The sequence below is a fragment of the Ambystoma mexicanum genome, chromosome 4p, assembly GCF_040938575.1.
Source record: "Ambystoma mexicanum isolate Mex_15411 chromosome 4p, UKY_AmexF1_1, whole genome shotgun sequence".
NCBI lineage: Eukaryota > Metazoa > Chordata > Amphibia > Caudata > Ambystomatidae > Ambystoma > Ambystoma mexicanum.
The window spans coordinates 1,163,493,646-1,163,508,243 of NC_090927.1; the positions used below are offsets into that span (position 1 = coordinate 1,163,493,646).

Here is a 14,598-nt window from a genome sequence, read left to right on the forward strand (position 1 = left end):
CTCTTAGCAAATATTCTGCACCTCTTTGTCTGATCACTAGCTCTGAGGACCAGAGCTACCAGAAGACTGCGGGGGCTCGCCCCTTTGATCCTGGTATCGCTCCTGCTTCCTCAAGCTGTCATGCCGTCCTTGGTGTCTGGCACTATATAAAACTGCAGCTCCGCCATACCATCAGACAAAGTACGGAAAATCTTGCAATCAGGTCACTGCAGAACTTGCAGTAACTATCTTTCCTCTCCTGAGCACGCAACTACCTTAGAAATGTCTTCCCGATTAAATACGTCTAGTGCTGGAGGAGATCAGTCCCAAACAGAGAAATCGGGTCCTCACACCAGGCTACAAGGAAAGCGTGCCAAGAAACACCAGACCAAAATGATGAATGATTCATCACAACCTTCAATAAAACAAGTCCTACTTAAACAAGAAATTGCGAAGGGAATAATGCACCCATTCACTTACCAACTGCCAAATAGAGACATACATGGCGAACCTACCCAGACCATCGGCGCCAATTCGACAGCAGCCAACATACAGGAACTAGAGGTAATCTCCCGTACTCCATCTCAGAGAGAAACCCCGCTATCACCAGAAGACAATCTGCATGTATTGACGGCATGGCTCCCTCAACAAATAGTAGAAGGGCAGCTACTGATTTCTCCTCCTCGGGATAGCAGCACTGCCAGTCCGAGCTCAAACAAAATTCTGACGCTGGACACTGAGACTACAGCCACCACTGTTTCAAATTTGGAAGCCCTTACCAAATCTCCGTTAACTACGTTACCCCTGGTGCAAACCCCATTGCTGTGTGAAAAACCCTGCTTAAAAGGAAGAGAAACTCTAACAGTCTCACCTAATATGCCCAGTCAAGGAATTGGTAAAACGGATCAAGCCATCGAGACAAATCTGGCCCTCCTATCAAAGACGATCACAGCACCTTCAACTATGCTCCCTCGAGAGCACATATAGAACCATGAAATACCTGACTCGTCAAAAAAAGAAAAAGCCAGGCAAGCCAAATTGAGATGGCTGAAATCTTGTACTGCTAAGAGCCTTTCTAAAGCTGAAAGCTCGAATGACCCTCAACAATCTAGAGCAAAAGTAGCCCACCTGTCTTTAGACATCACTGAAATTGAATCACTGTTGACCAACATCGAAAAGAGGAAAGAGGTTTTCGGAGACACACGGGCAAAGCGACTAAATGACTTACCAACCATGTGAACTCCAACCTTGACCACCAAATCGATGGCAGAGAACTTGATGCCAAAAAAACCTTCCAAACGAAAAAGACCAACCGATAAAGAATCCAAAGCACAAATACGATGAAATGGACTCCTCGTTCCCTTTCGTTTCAGGCACACACAAGAAGAGTGACACCCCTCTTAACTATGAAGAAGAACAGGACGCTTTTAGCAAAACATTATCCCCCACCCTCGAAGACCAATCTCCTCAGAGGATCCCGACTACAATGCTCGATCTACAAAATATGCTCACAACCGTCACCACACAAGCCATGATTCCGTTCTGTAAGCTGTACGAATCAATAAACGAAAGCACTAAAGATCAAGCTACGCTTTTAGCGTTAATCCACACGAAGCAAATCCATCTAGAAGCCTTCATTACCAATGTAGAAAAACGATTAGACAGAGAAGTGGAACTCTCCCATCAATGGCAAACAAGACTCTTCGAAATGGCTGCAGCTGAACGAGCTGAAAAAGCCATACTATCTGCCACAATGATTACCCTGACGAAGGCTCATTCTGTCTCCACCCCAAGGCTCCTCAAGATCCCCCAACGGCCCCTCCAAACAGTGTAATTCTACCAGTCATCACGCAGAAGCCACCATGTTCATCAACCTCTAGGGCAACTTCAGCCGTTGGCCACCAATCTGCTAACACAAACCCACCAGATACGTTAAGAGTACCGAAACCTCCAGATACTTTTCAGATATTTTCAAATAAGAAAACTTGCATGGAGATGCAGCAGGTTAAACATACTCCAAAACCTCAAATCAAACGAACAAAGGGGAATAAACAAACAGGCTCCCGAGCCTTCTTAAGGAATATTCCGGGAGGCCCTGAGCTTAAGAAACAGAACACCTGCACCCCTAGAAATCTTATGAGATTAGACCCAAAGGGTGACCACATGACAAGCCCGAGACAAGGACCCTCCAACATCCCAGAAGCGAAAATAGAAGATATCCTCAACCTCAGCACGTATTCAGCTCACCAAGAGTCCAATGAACAGTTACCAAAAATCAATGAATCGATACTGGTAATAATAGATGAATATGCAATTGACCTCACGGATTCATTAAAGTAATCAAATCTGTCCTGTGAAACAATCTCGAATGCTTCTCTCCACCAAACAGGAGACCTCACAAACATATCAGATGACCCGTCAAACTATTCGTATGAAACAAGCTATCTGACTGATAAAACTACTGAGACTGAGGCATCTACATCAGCCCCAGCAATTGACTCTCCAGAAATCCAGAGAAAAGACATAAGGAATCCTCACAAGACCGATACTTACATTCTACCACAATTTATAGATCTGTGGAAGAAAAAGCAGAAATGTATTCTACGACTAGCCTGTATTAATGAATCAAGTACATCCATCATACTCAACAGGACTAATGTACTAAGATTGCTCCATGCAATCCCACAACTTAAATTAATTAACTCACAAGATATAAAGATAGTGAGTTTTCAAGATGAATATTACCTAGACAAGGTCCAGATTGAACTTTACACCTCGGAGATCATGAACCGAATCTTAGACATGGGGCCTCATTACACGGAAGGCGGTAATGGTTAACGGCCACCGTTAATGGTAACGGTGACCGTTAACCATTACCGCCTTACTACGAGGTCCCTTAGCGGGTTGGTGCTTTAACGCCTGCTTTTTGCAGGCATTAAAAACCAACCCGCTAAGGGACCTCAGAGCTAATTACGGCACCGCAAAATTGCCTTGCCGTAATTAGCGCCTTCCCCATTCCCATAGAGCCCTATGGGGCAGAAATGGGAATGGGGAAGGGCAATGGCGGAAGGGGGATTTACCGCCCCACCAACCTTGGAATGGGGCGGTAAATCCCCTTTCCGCCAAGGCGGTGCCGGTATTTTACCGGCATGAGCCATGGCACTAATAGCGCCATGGCTCACCGCCTTCCGTGTAATGAGGCCCATGGTCACGCCACTGCTCTCATTAGGATTTGAACTTACGCCAACTGTGGATGAAACAAGTGATGCTGATGACGTTACACGCTCAGATGAACAACAGGTGAACTGCCCTGACGACGATACTAAGTCGCGAGATGATAGACCAGCACGACATATGAGCACTAATTTATATTCTGGAAGAATTCTCACGCCTACATCAACCAACCAGTGTGATATTATCAGAAAACTGCAAAATAAACAACCCTTTTGGAGAGATTATGATGAAGATCCATCACAACCTTTGACACCTCCAGAACCTTGCTCATAACCATCAATCGAAACAAAGAGCGACAGATGGAAACTATGCTCGTGGAATACGAGAGGATGTTCCCATCTCTTCGACTCTCCAGACTCACTACTAGAATCCTGGCAGATTATATGCCTTCAAGAGACGTGGATGACTAAGACCCCAGCTTGTGATGGATATATTACTGCCCTCAACCCAGCACTGAAAAGCTCTAGGGGCCGCGCGGCCGCAGGCATATTTACGCTGGTGAGGATATCGCCACAATGGAACTTTGTCGAAACAGAAAACATAAATCCATGGACACAATTGACCATCATCAAAATTATGATTGAGATGACCTCAGAATGCCTACCTGAATCACAATTGAAGTCATTCAGAATGATTGCAGTCATCAACGTGTATTGGAATCCAGTTGCAATTAATGACAATTGCTTCTTGGATGGCGTATTTATAACAATGGACAGAATCAGTGGCAAATTCCCAGATATAAACTTCATCATCTGTGGAGACCTAAATATTCATCTGTAAAACACTAACAGACTCCTTAAGCAATCTGATGACCTTTCAACCAGGGCCCTACGTTGGACTAATGAGATATCGATGAGAAATCTACAGCTAATAAAGCAACCTCATGATGCCCAGAACCTGCTGATCTCCACCTGGACTGGTCAAAACGCTACCACCATCATCGACTACATATATTTATTGCCAGCCATAACCAACATATTATTGGAATTTCAAATAATATCTACTAATCAGAGTGATCACTCGATCCTCTCGATAGCAGTTGCGGGAGTGGATGAGCCCGCCCCCTGTCCTCCTCCTCCTCCTCGGATAGAAATTGTTGGAGGTAACACCAGATTAAGAATCGGCAAAGATCTGTTGGCCACCATCCCACAGGTATTCCAACAAACACCTCTGCCAGACGACCAGAAAATAAATTATGACTGGGTCCTTCTCCTTTTCCAAAAAAACAAGCCTGCTACAGAGAAACCGATCCACCAACATTACTACAACCAAGAAATAGTTAAAAAAAAGAAAATTGTTGGGCCAAAACCTGCGTAAATGGAGAAAAGATCCAAACCCGGGAAACCTGGAAAACATCCGGAAAGCAAAACAAGCATACAGAAACTGGACCAAATCAAAAGTGATGGCCCTGCAGCAAACGGATGCCGAAGCTATGCTACAAACACTCAGAAACAAGAACTTGAGATCTCCATGGGATCTGCTAAATAATAATCATCGGCAACAACAAGCAATGGTATCTAATGTCACCCAAAAGAATTGGATGGCACATTTTTCTAATCTCTACAAATCGCGGAGTAGCGATGAAAATACGGAGATAGCGACAATCTCAAATCAATGGACCATCTCCTGGGAGAAGCACATATTTGCAGAAATGATTGGCAAACTAAATTCCTCCAGAGCCCCCGGAACGGATGGGTTATCTAATGCTGCCCTGAAGCATGATCCGGAGACCTGGGCGAACCTAATGGATCTCATACTAACCTTAATAAATACAGTCAAGTTATTACCAACTACTTGGACCAAAGTGGTACTGATTCCAATTAATAAACAGGGCAACAGAGATAACCCGGCCAACTTCAGACCAATTGCCCTGCTAGATCCTTTGGGAAAATTGTTCACCTCATATCTGCTATGAAACTTGACCACCTGGGCGAAAGCTTCCAACCGGTTGGATAGTCGACAAACCGGCTTCACCGCTAACGTAGGAACTAATGTAAACCTTCTAACTTTAAACCTGCTAAAACATGAAGCCATAAGAAACAACGCCCCCGTTTATGCAGCGTTCATAGACTTACACATGGCCTTCGATGCCACAAACAGGTCCATCCTGTGGAACAAACTTGCTAAATGGAATTGCCCACTTGAAATCAGCGAACCGATCAAACTATTGTATACCAACACGACAGTTTCAATCAGGTTAACAAAAGAAGGTACAACGACGGAGGCGATAAGAACCTGGAATGGCCTAAAACAGGGATGCCCCTTAGTAGCGACCCTATATAATCTGTATAAAGCTGATTACTCCACAAGCATCGACACTGCAAATCTCAATCCACCAAAGCTGAATTCAATTCCGATCCCATACTTGATGTATGCTGATGACACTGTACTCCTAGACAAAACGCCATCTGGACTACAGGAGAATCTATGTATGACAGAATCATACATGACCAATAACGAACTTCAGATAAATATCAAAAAAAACAAAATCATGGCATTAACCAATTATTATAAATTGTCTTGCCAAAGCAGACCAAACTTCACCCTGGATAACACAGTGCTGAATACGGTTACCTGGTTCAAATATCTTGGCGTGTTATTAAACCAACAAAAGGAAGCAACAGCCTGGGTGACCAGTCTCGAAGGAAAAATCCAACTGCTGGCATGTCAAGGCGTGATTCTGCATAGACGCTATGGGAAATTCTCTGCAACACCGATCATAGTGTTCTACCGCCAAAAGGTAATTCTGATCATAATTTATGGTAGCGACGCCATGATCATTGCTACTAGAATAAGCTGGCAAAAGCTAGAGGCATCATTCTGGCGTAAAATCTTACAGCTCCCAAGGAACTATCCTATGCCCAGAATACGTTTCGAGGTAGCCCTACAATCACGTGCCTCAATAGTACGCTGGAAGCAGTTCGATCTCCTTCGTAAGGTCATAAATGAAGATACAGTCCCAGCAATGCAAATCCTTAAAATAACACCACAAGCAATGCATAATACCAGCTTGAAAGCATGGAAGAACAAGCTGTTCAACCAAATGACAAAAGAAGAAATCACGACGGAAATGTTGATAAACCGGCCACAGCGTGCAAAGATCAAACTTCAGTGTAATGATTGGTCTAGAACAATAGCAGAAAAGGCAGCATACTCTATGAACCTACAATGCCCAATTGACATACGAGCTCTGAATGAACTTCCAGATTATTTGGAACTTTTTCCGGACCCAGTCATTCGAACAAGTTTCATGAAACTACGACTAAATATTCTTCCTACCAGACAAAGACTATCCCAAATTCTAAATATATGAAAGGAGGAACATTTTTGCCGCTTTTGTAAGAATAAAGAAATAAGAGTCTCTCATGCATCTAATCATGATATGTCCTGCACTAGCGGACAAGAGAATCCTCTTTGGAGACCTATTCAAGATCTCCGACCAACAAGAACAAGGCGATTCAAGATGGCTAAAACTCCTTCAAGGCAAAAATAATAAGCCGATATACACAGTTGTACAATTCCTTGTCAATATCTTGGAGCTTACACAAGTTGCTTAAAGTAACTCTTTGTGTCTCTTGGCCCTCGTTTCTTTTCTTAAGGATGCGGCATAGTGTTCTAATCTGTGAATAATGTAAAACGTCTTATGCAATTTAAATGAAAAGTTTATGTATAAACTATATCATTTTAAATTTTTTTTTTTTTTTAAATAGAGTTATGAGCTTATCCCAGCTCTTGGCTTACTTTCCAGCTCCCATTCCCCAAGTTCAAGGCAGTTCCACAAATTCTCGGGGTTCCCTTCCCCAAGAGGACAACACAGTTCAAAAAGGATCTCGGTGTTCCCTTCCCCAAGAAAACAACACAGTGCAAAAAGGGTCTGGGTTTCCCTTACACAAGAAGATAACAGTTCTGAAATGGCCTCAGGGTTCCCTTCCCCAAGGTGATGACACCGGTCTAGAAGTCTCAAGGTTATCTTCCCCAAGTACAAAGCAATCTCAAAAATGGTTCTTAGGTTGTCTTCCTCAAGAAGAAAACCAAGTTCAAAAAGGGGCCCTGGGATTCCCTTCCCCAAGGCGACAACATACTTCTGTAAAGGTCTCAGGATTCCCTTTTCCTAAGGCGACACAAAGTTCACAGAATCTTAAGTTCCCCTCCCCCAAGACATCAGCGTGTCCAGCTTGTCAACTCAGACGTTTTCAGTCTCTTAAGACTCAAAACCAGTTCCAGGTCAATTTTACACTCCTTCTGATTTCTTAATAGTTTACACAGATTGCTCTCTTCTGCCTTCACTTCAGCAATCTCTTTCATACGTGAAGACACATTATCCGTATTTTTCATTGGCTTTCACAGACAGGGTATCCTCGGTCTAGGTGCAGTTTTTGGATCACACGGTCCCACCCATTACAGGTTACACAACCGATAACCCTAAGACTTCTTGCCCACACAGATTTTTCTGTCACTGCACCTGTGTTCTGGTTCACATTCACATTGGTTTCTCCTTACCAGTCTCTTGACTTTGCCACAGTGTGTTCTTTCATACACTTCACTCCTTGGTGCTCACTTTCCTAAACCACATTACTTTCACACTCTTCAGTAATACTCATTACTTGCTTTTCACTTTATTCCATAAGATTCAATCTTGATCTTTCAGTCTTTATTACGTGTGCTTTACACATGCTTCCATTCCATTCGCAGGCTTATCAAAGCTTCCCTTTAGTTAATTATTCAATAATGCTTAATTCATGTTATTTCACTTATAGTTCAACCCTGTTCAATACAACCCCTCACTTTGGGCTCACCTTTAATTGCACATCTATTTTCATTCATCCAGCAATAACATTTGCCCTGTAGTAGCCCCAGGAGCGCCCCGGTATGAGAGTTCCCTCTGAATTCACTGGTCCTTGGCATCTTCTCTCTTCGCTCTCTGCTCCGCACACACGCCTCTGCAGCACCGAGCGTGCACTTAAAACAAATCCCTCAGTGGGTTTCCAGCAGTTCCGCTCATCGCTAGCGGACGCTGACGGTAGTTTGCAGCACTGGGGTCTCTTCCATGCCCTACAGCTCTGGCTGTAGGCACCCGATCAAGGAGGTTCTGACAGCTTTGACCATCTCCCAGCCCACTTGGGCCCCGGCGTCGCAGTCTTTTCAGGATAATTGCCGGCATCCTTGCCTCCAGGCAGGACCCTCCTCAGCAGCGCCCTTCTTGACAGGGTTTCTATCCTCGCAGGCCTACACCTCCCCACCCGGATTCTCTCCTGCTGGTCTCCCTTTCCTGACTGTTGGCTCCACCTTTTATGCAGCTGTGACCCATCAACAGGTTGCAGGTCTGAGCCCTTAAATCCATTTGCCTGAACATAATTACTGGTGTTCTCTGGACATGCCTGACACTCACAACAGTCTTCAGGCCTTTTCCTCGTCTCAGTACCATAGTGGCATGATTGAGGGGAAATGAAAGTAAGTGATTGGCAACAACATTTAAAGGCAGGGGGAGGGTAAGTTTGGTTAGCACAAGGAAAATGGGGATACCATTTCTCGCTTGTGGACATCCTCTCCCCAATCCCCAAGGACCCTCCACTCAGGTGATCCTCCCTCGCATCTCCACTCCCAGGGTCAGGATCTAACAGCAATATCCCTTCCCTCGACACCTGAGAAGAGGCTACTAACGGGAAAGAAATGAGGTTGCACTTAGATTCTTCTCACTGAATTAATAAAAAAATGGATTCACTGGGTGGTGGTTTTGGTGCAGATTTCTGTACACCTGGGTACTTTCCTACATTTATTTTTGAAAAATCATTAATTTATCAGAAATAAGACACCAAATAGTAAGTTCTCCTGTCCCTGCCATTTTAATAAGGAGGTGAAGGAGTCAGAACAGCTGCTAAGAATGAGTCTAAAGTGGATTAAGACAAGTTATCCTGAGTGGGATCTCAAAGCTGAACTGTTAAGTAAGGCTAAGCAAAGACATAAGAACAAGGTTAGATCTTTTTGTTCGCTGTTGCATCAGACAGAGGGTGAAATAATGCTTGCACGTATCATAAACAAATCAGATATAAACTACTGGAAAGAAGTAAATGACATGGATAATTTCCAAGTCCTCTCTCAGTCTAATCCAATTTTAGAATTGAATTGGATAAAGCACTATGAAGAACTATATGCATCAGTAAAAGATAGAAAAAGGTAAACCCCTTGGTACGGACCCTCCAGTTTCATTTGGGAGAGCTTATGATCAGGAAGAATAATAACTACAAGACACCTGGACCAAATGGTTTGTGTAACCATGTTTTTAAAAGTAATCCTGAATTGTGGGCAAATATTTGAAACAATGCAAATGAAAAAGACGTCTGACACCTGGAACCCTGCCTATATTGCTTGCATTTAAAAAAAGGGAAATCATTGTTACCCACTGAATTACAGACTGGTCGCCCTACTTGACACTAATTGCAATAATGGGCAATGAGATTCTGAAGAGGAACCATGTGGGCTTTAGGGCTGGCATAGGCACCCCATCGGCTGGTTGGGTAATGACTCTATTCAAAGAATTAAATGCAAGAAATCAGTGGACACTATTTCTGCAGCAACAATAGATTTGTCCCTGGCCTTTGATAGAATCAACTGTGATTTCTTGTGGTCAGAATTGGAAGGCTGGGGATTGCCATGTGGGCTACTGAATATACTTAAGAATTTGTAATCTGGTTATGTCTTGAAGATTCGTCTCATTTTAGACAGATAATTTACATGTGCAATCCCCACTTTTAAGGGTCTGTGCCAGGGGTGCATTTGTGCCCTGTTTTAATTAAATTTATATATATCAGATCTGGGCCCATTTTTGCATGGGATATCTTTTATTATATCTCCTCTCATCAGCGGTGTCAAGATCTATTGGATGACATACGCCGATGATTTCGTTTAGTTCGACTACTCAAGTTGGTTTTCAGCGTCTGTTAAATTGTTATCCGGAGCACTCTTTTGGAAATGATTTATTGATTAATGTTAATAAAACAAAGGTCTTTACCTTTTCGGCAGGGTGAAGCAAGTCTCTGCAAAGTTGGTGGTTTGTTGGTAGGAAAGTAGATGTGGTGGAATGATAAGTAATGATTTTAAAGACTTAGAAGACCAATATGTTTAAATAATTTACAATCTAGGGCCAAACCTTTGATCTCCCAAATGAAGCCTTTTAAGCAACGTTATCTATGTTCCCAGTTTTATAATTTTATGAGGGTAAAGTCGTGCCTGCAATTACTTATGGTCTTGAGATATATCATACTCTGTTTAGTGCTAATTTTACTCTTTTGCAGGGTTTGTTCTGGATGGAAAGTCTTATCTCTTCCCAAGTCTACACCTATGGCTGCTCGCCGCTGTGAATTGGGTCTAGTCTCCTAGAACAGGAGTCTTCTGGAAAAGGATTTTGCGTTGCAATGAATTTGAGGATCCTCCCCAGAGGCTCCCTATTCTAGCAGTTTAAAATGGGAAAGAAGAATTCAGCTGAGTTGCATATGTCTAACTGTGCTGCTCAGCTTCAGTCCAGGAGATTTGACAATAAACAGGTAATTCAGAACCCAGCAGACTTTAAATCACAACTTTGGAGTAATTAATTGTGTCATACATGTCATATTTTGGGATATTACAAAAGATTCCCTAATTTTCTAAAATCCATAAGTGTCTTGGCGTTTGTGCTTCCTATTTGGCTTGTTTTTCTATATAGAAATTTGGAAACACAATACTACTAATGACACAGGAAAAATGTTTATATGGAAGAAAGCAGAGTGTGACAGTATGACTTGTAGATATTGTGGGAAGGAAGTTGAGACTATTAGGCATCTGACAGTGATAAGTGACACTCTTAACACTTTTTTTTCTTGCAACTTCAAGTACATGTTTTAAGATTTCATACCAATGTTTGACTAAAATCTCACACATCCAGATGTGATCATGAATGTGTTGCCGCACACATCCACAACTCTCTTTGTGAAAGAATGTCATTCAGAGTGATCATGTGTTTCCATGTCTAGCATCCAGTAACATTCCAGATTGATTACACTATCTTGGTTCAATCTGCCAATAACAAATGAGAAAAGGTCATCACAGTTGCATGGGGTCCCCCTTCCATCACGTGTGTCCTCAAGGAATTAAAACTATCTGCAGCTCAGCACATTCATCTTCCTTTCTCAAGGTTCAGTGGTACGTTTATTCCTCCGTTATTTTCCATTTGGCATAGAACTTCATTAGTCAAAGCTATCTCAAGCCGGAGAACTTTATTATAAATGATTGAGTAACACAAGCCATGCCTAAACTGCACCAAATATTTGCCACATGTTTTGCAATGTATTGTTAGGCCAATATGCAGGGGCGCCACCAAAGGGTGGCAAAGTGGGGCCACCCCACCAGTCCATTCAGTTATGTGTGTTTGTTTTGTTGTGCCACCCCAAGATTTCCAGTGAGGCCATCTCTGAAAAATGTCTGATGGCGCCACTGCCAACAGCAACCTGAAGTGGAAGTTCTTGTGTGTGTTCTTACGAATGTTAATGCCCCACAAGAGGCCTACCTTTCTGTTAAGCACTCATAAATAAGAGATTGTGATAAGGCAGCAGCCTGTTGGTTCAACAGTGTATTTTCAACCTGCAAGCTATCAACCATTCTTCTCCCATTTAAACACCATTTGGAAAGGAAAATACTTTCTGTGGTGCTTTTGTAGCTTTGACTTGTTTCATGTAACCTATGCATTTTCACTTCTCCTCTACCAGGATGTTTTTCTGCAGTGATGTAGAAGCCTCAACATTTAAATGTATATTTGGAACTTGCCTACTTCTGCATGTGAAAGCACAACATCCTTTAACTGATTCCAGAGAAATACACCATGCTTGGTTCTTGGAGACGGGATTGATGAATACTACATTCATATAAAAAATGCACTTTAAAAAAAAATGTTTACAGGAATTATCTGAACGTCTTATCACCCTCTTTACCATCTTTTAAGCAACACGCTGCCCTGCTGTGTCACTGAGCAGCTGCCATGGAAACAACCACAACTTTCAAAAGGGCCTCCAATACACAGTAAATGAATTACATGTGACAGCACATTCTGGCATATTCAGTGGTGCTTCACGACGTTCTTCTGAACTTCACAAAACTTGAATATTTTTCAAATATCATTCGCTGTGATATACAATGCCACATGTATGCACATCTAATTAAATTAATGCACCCTCTTAACTTCAGTTTCCATCAGCAATTTTCCCTCAACTGAGCAGCATCATACATTTTCTGACCTGCAACTGAAATGCAAACAGTAGGCAATGCATGCATCCTAGCTTCAAGTCCACCGTAAAAGAAGTTGGCATTTAATTTGAAATTATGTACTTTGGGATTTTCTATAGGAAAGCTCCTTCTTACTCACCGAGTTCTCACCAGAATCTTTCTGTTCTGCCAGCTGTTTTTTGTATATGTCCTGTAGTTTATCAAGATTGTCTTTGTTTGTGCACTTTTTGTAACAGGGCGGCTGCCACCTTGCATTACCTTTCTTTACTACTGTTGCAGTATTTCCAAAGTGTTCTGAAAGATGTTTTTAATCACTGTCTTCACACTAACTGTACATTCTTACAGCAGAAAGTCGTTTTTCTGTGGATTTTGAGTTTTGAACTAAAGTGTAATTTTCTTACCATTGACACAATAAACACAAATAAGTCTATAGCACCCAATACTTACATTTGGATGACAATGTTTGATCCATCTGCATTACAGCTTCCATAATTTCAGTTAAATGGTTGGACCAGAAACAGATCAAATAAATCAATGAACTGAAATTAAGGACTGAAAACTAGTACTGGTAATGCATATCTGAACTAGAAATATAAACATTTTTGAGATATTATTGACTTCTGATCAAATGTTACCAGGACCTCTTTATTTTAGGTCTGAAAATATCTTTCAAATGAGACCTTAAAAGAACCAATTTACGTACACCTGGTTGTTCTTTCTGATCGATATTCCTCCCACAGATCCCTCATCGTAGATATATTCTGCGGCAACATCACAAATTCGCAAAGAAATTCTACATCATGGGGCGTGATGTGGGATCAGCGTTCAGAGCCCTTGCCACTCTTTGGCCTCGGATTCGGACGTGACATCAACATAAATAACCCAACCTCAGTTTACTCACTGTTTTTCTCGTGCTCAGCCGCTTTGAGGAATCGAGTCTTTTGAACGCCTCAAAATTAATTTTTCTCAGAGAAGGAGAGACCTTTAACAAACAAGTTATCTCTCTGAATTGAGGGGTCTGCTGGGAGGAACATCCACCAGAAAGAACATTACCTGGTGCAATTTCTTCTTCTAATGCAGGGGTCTGCAACCTGTGGCTTTCCAGATATTTTGGACTGCAACTTGCATGATTTTTCACCATTGAGTATAATTGCAAGGGCTGATGCAAGGTGAACTCAAAAACATTTGGAGAGCCAATGGTTGCAAACCCCAGTTCTAATGGATTGTGTCCCCCCCCATGGATTCCTCATCGTGAATGGACTCCAATAGCAGTGCTTTCCCCTTTTTGGACCGTGGGGGTGAGGGAGGGAAAGAGAGGGACTACCATTCCAATCTCTCATAAAGCATTTTGTAAGACTGCTCTGCAGATTTGGGTATTCTGACCGTCCCAGGGGTCCAGGCAATAATGCTAAGCAAACGGGTGACACAGATGCCCATGTGGTTGCTTGGCAAATGTCCACGACTGGGACTCCCCTTTCTAGCGCTGAGGAAGGTGCCACTCCTCTAGTGGAATGTACCCTCATTCCTTCAGGGATTGATTCGCACAATATATATAGCATTCCGAGATTTCTAGTACAATCCATCTGGAAATATTCTGTTTAGTAATCGCCTTTCCCATTTGATGTCTGGCATACCCTACAAAAAGCTGGTCCCCACTCTGAAGTTCTTCATCCTAACTATATAAAAGCACAGATCTCTTTTAGGGTCCAATCCGGGTAGGCTCTCCGCTTCTTCAGAAGGATGAGGGGGAGGGTAAAAAGCTGGAAGATTGAAAATTTGCCTTAAGTGGAATTCCGACATTACTGTAGGAAGGAAGGATGGATGTACTCTAAAGGTCAACTTGATTCTAGTGAAGGCGGTGAAAGGTGGTTTGTAAGATAGGGCTTGGAGCTCGCTCACTCTGTACGCTGACGTGATAGCAACCAGAAAGGCTGTCTTCCAAGTGAAAAGCCGTAGCGAGCAGGAGAGCATTGGTTTAAATGGTGTTCCCATTAAATCTGTAACAGATTTAGGTCCCATGCTGGCACCATGAGGGAGGGTTGGAGGAAAGGTGCTTAAAATTCCCTTGAGGAAATGCGTCACCAGAGGCACTGTAAAATCTGAGCTTTTGGCTGGGGTTCTCTTAAAAATAGA

The 14,598-nt window shown here is 42.5% G+C and overlaps 1 long non-coding RNA gene across 1 annotated transcript in view; it reads left to right on the forward strand.

Annotated features, from left to right (window-relative positions):
* The window catches only part of LOC138452666 (uncharacterized), a 285,543-nt gene that overhangs the window by 267,678 nt on the left and 3,267 nt on the right, over positions 1 to 14,598 (forward strand). The window contains exon 2 of the long non-coding RNA XR_011260301.1: positions 10,506 to 10,754. This is a non-coding gene — a long non-coding RNA (uncharacterized lncRNA). The remainder of the gene's footprint in view (positions 1 to 10,505; positions 10,755 to 14,598) is intronic.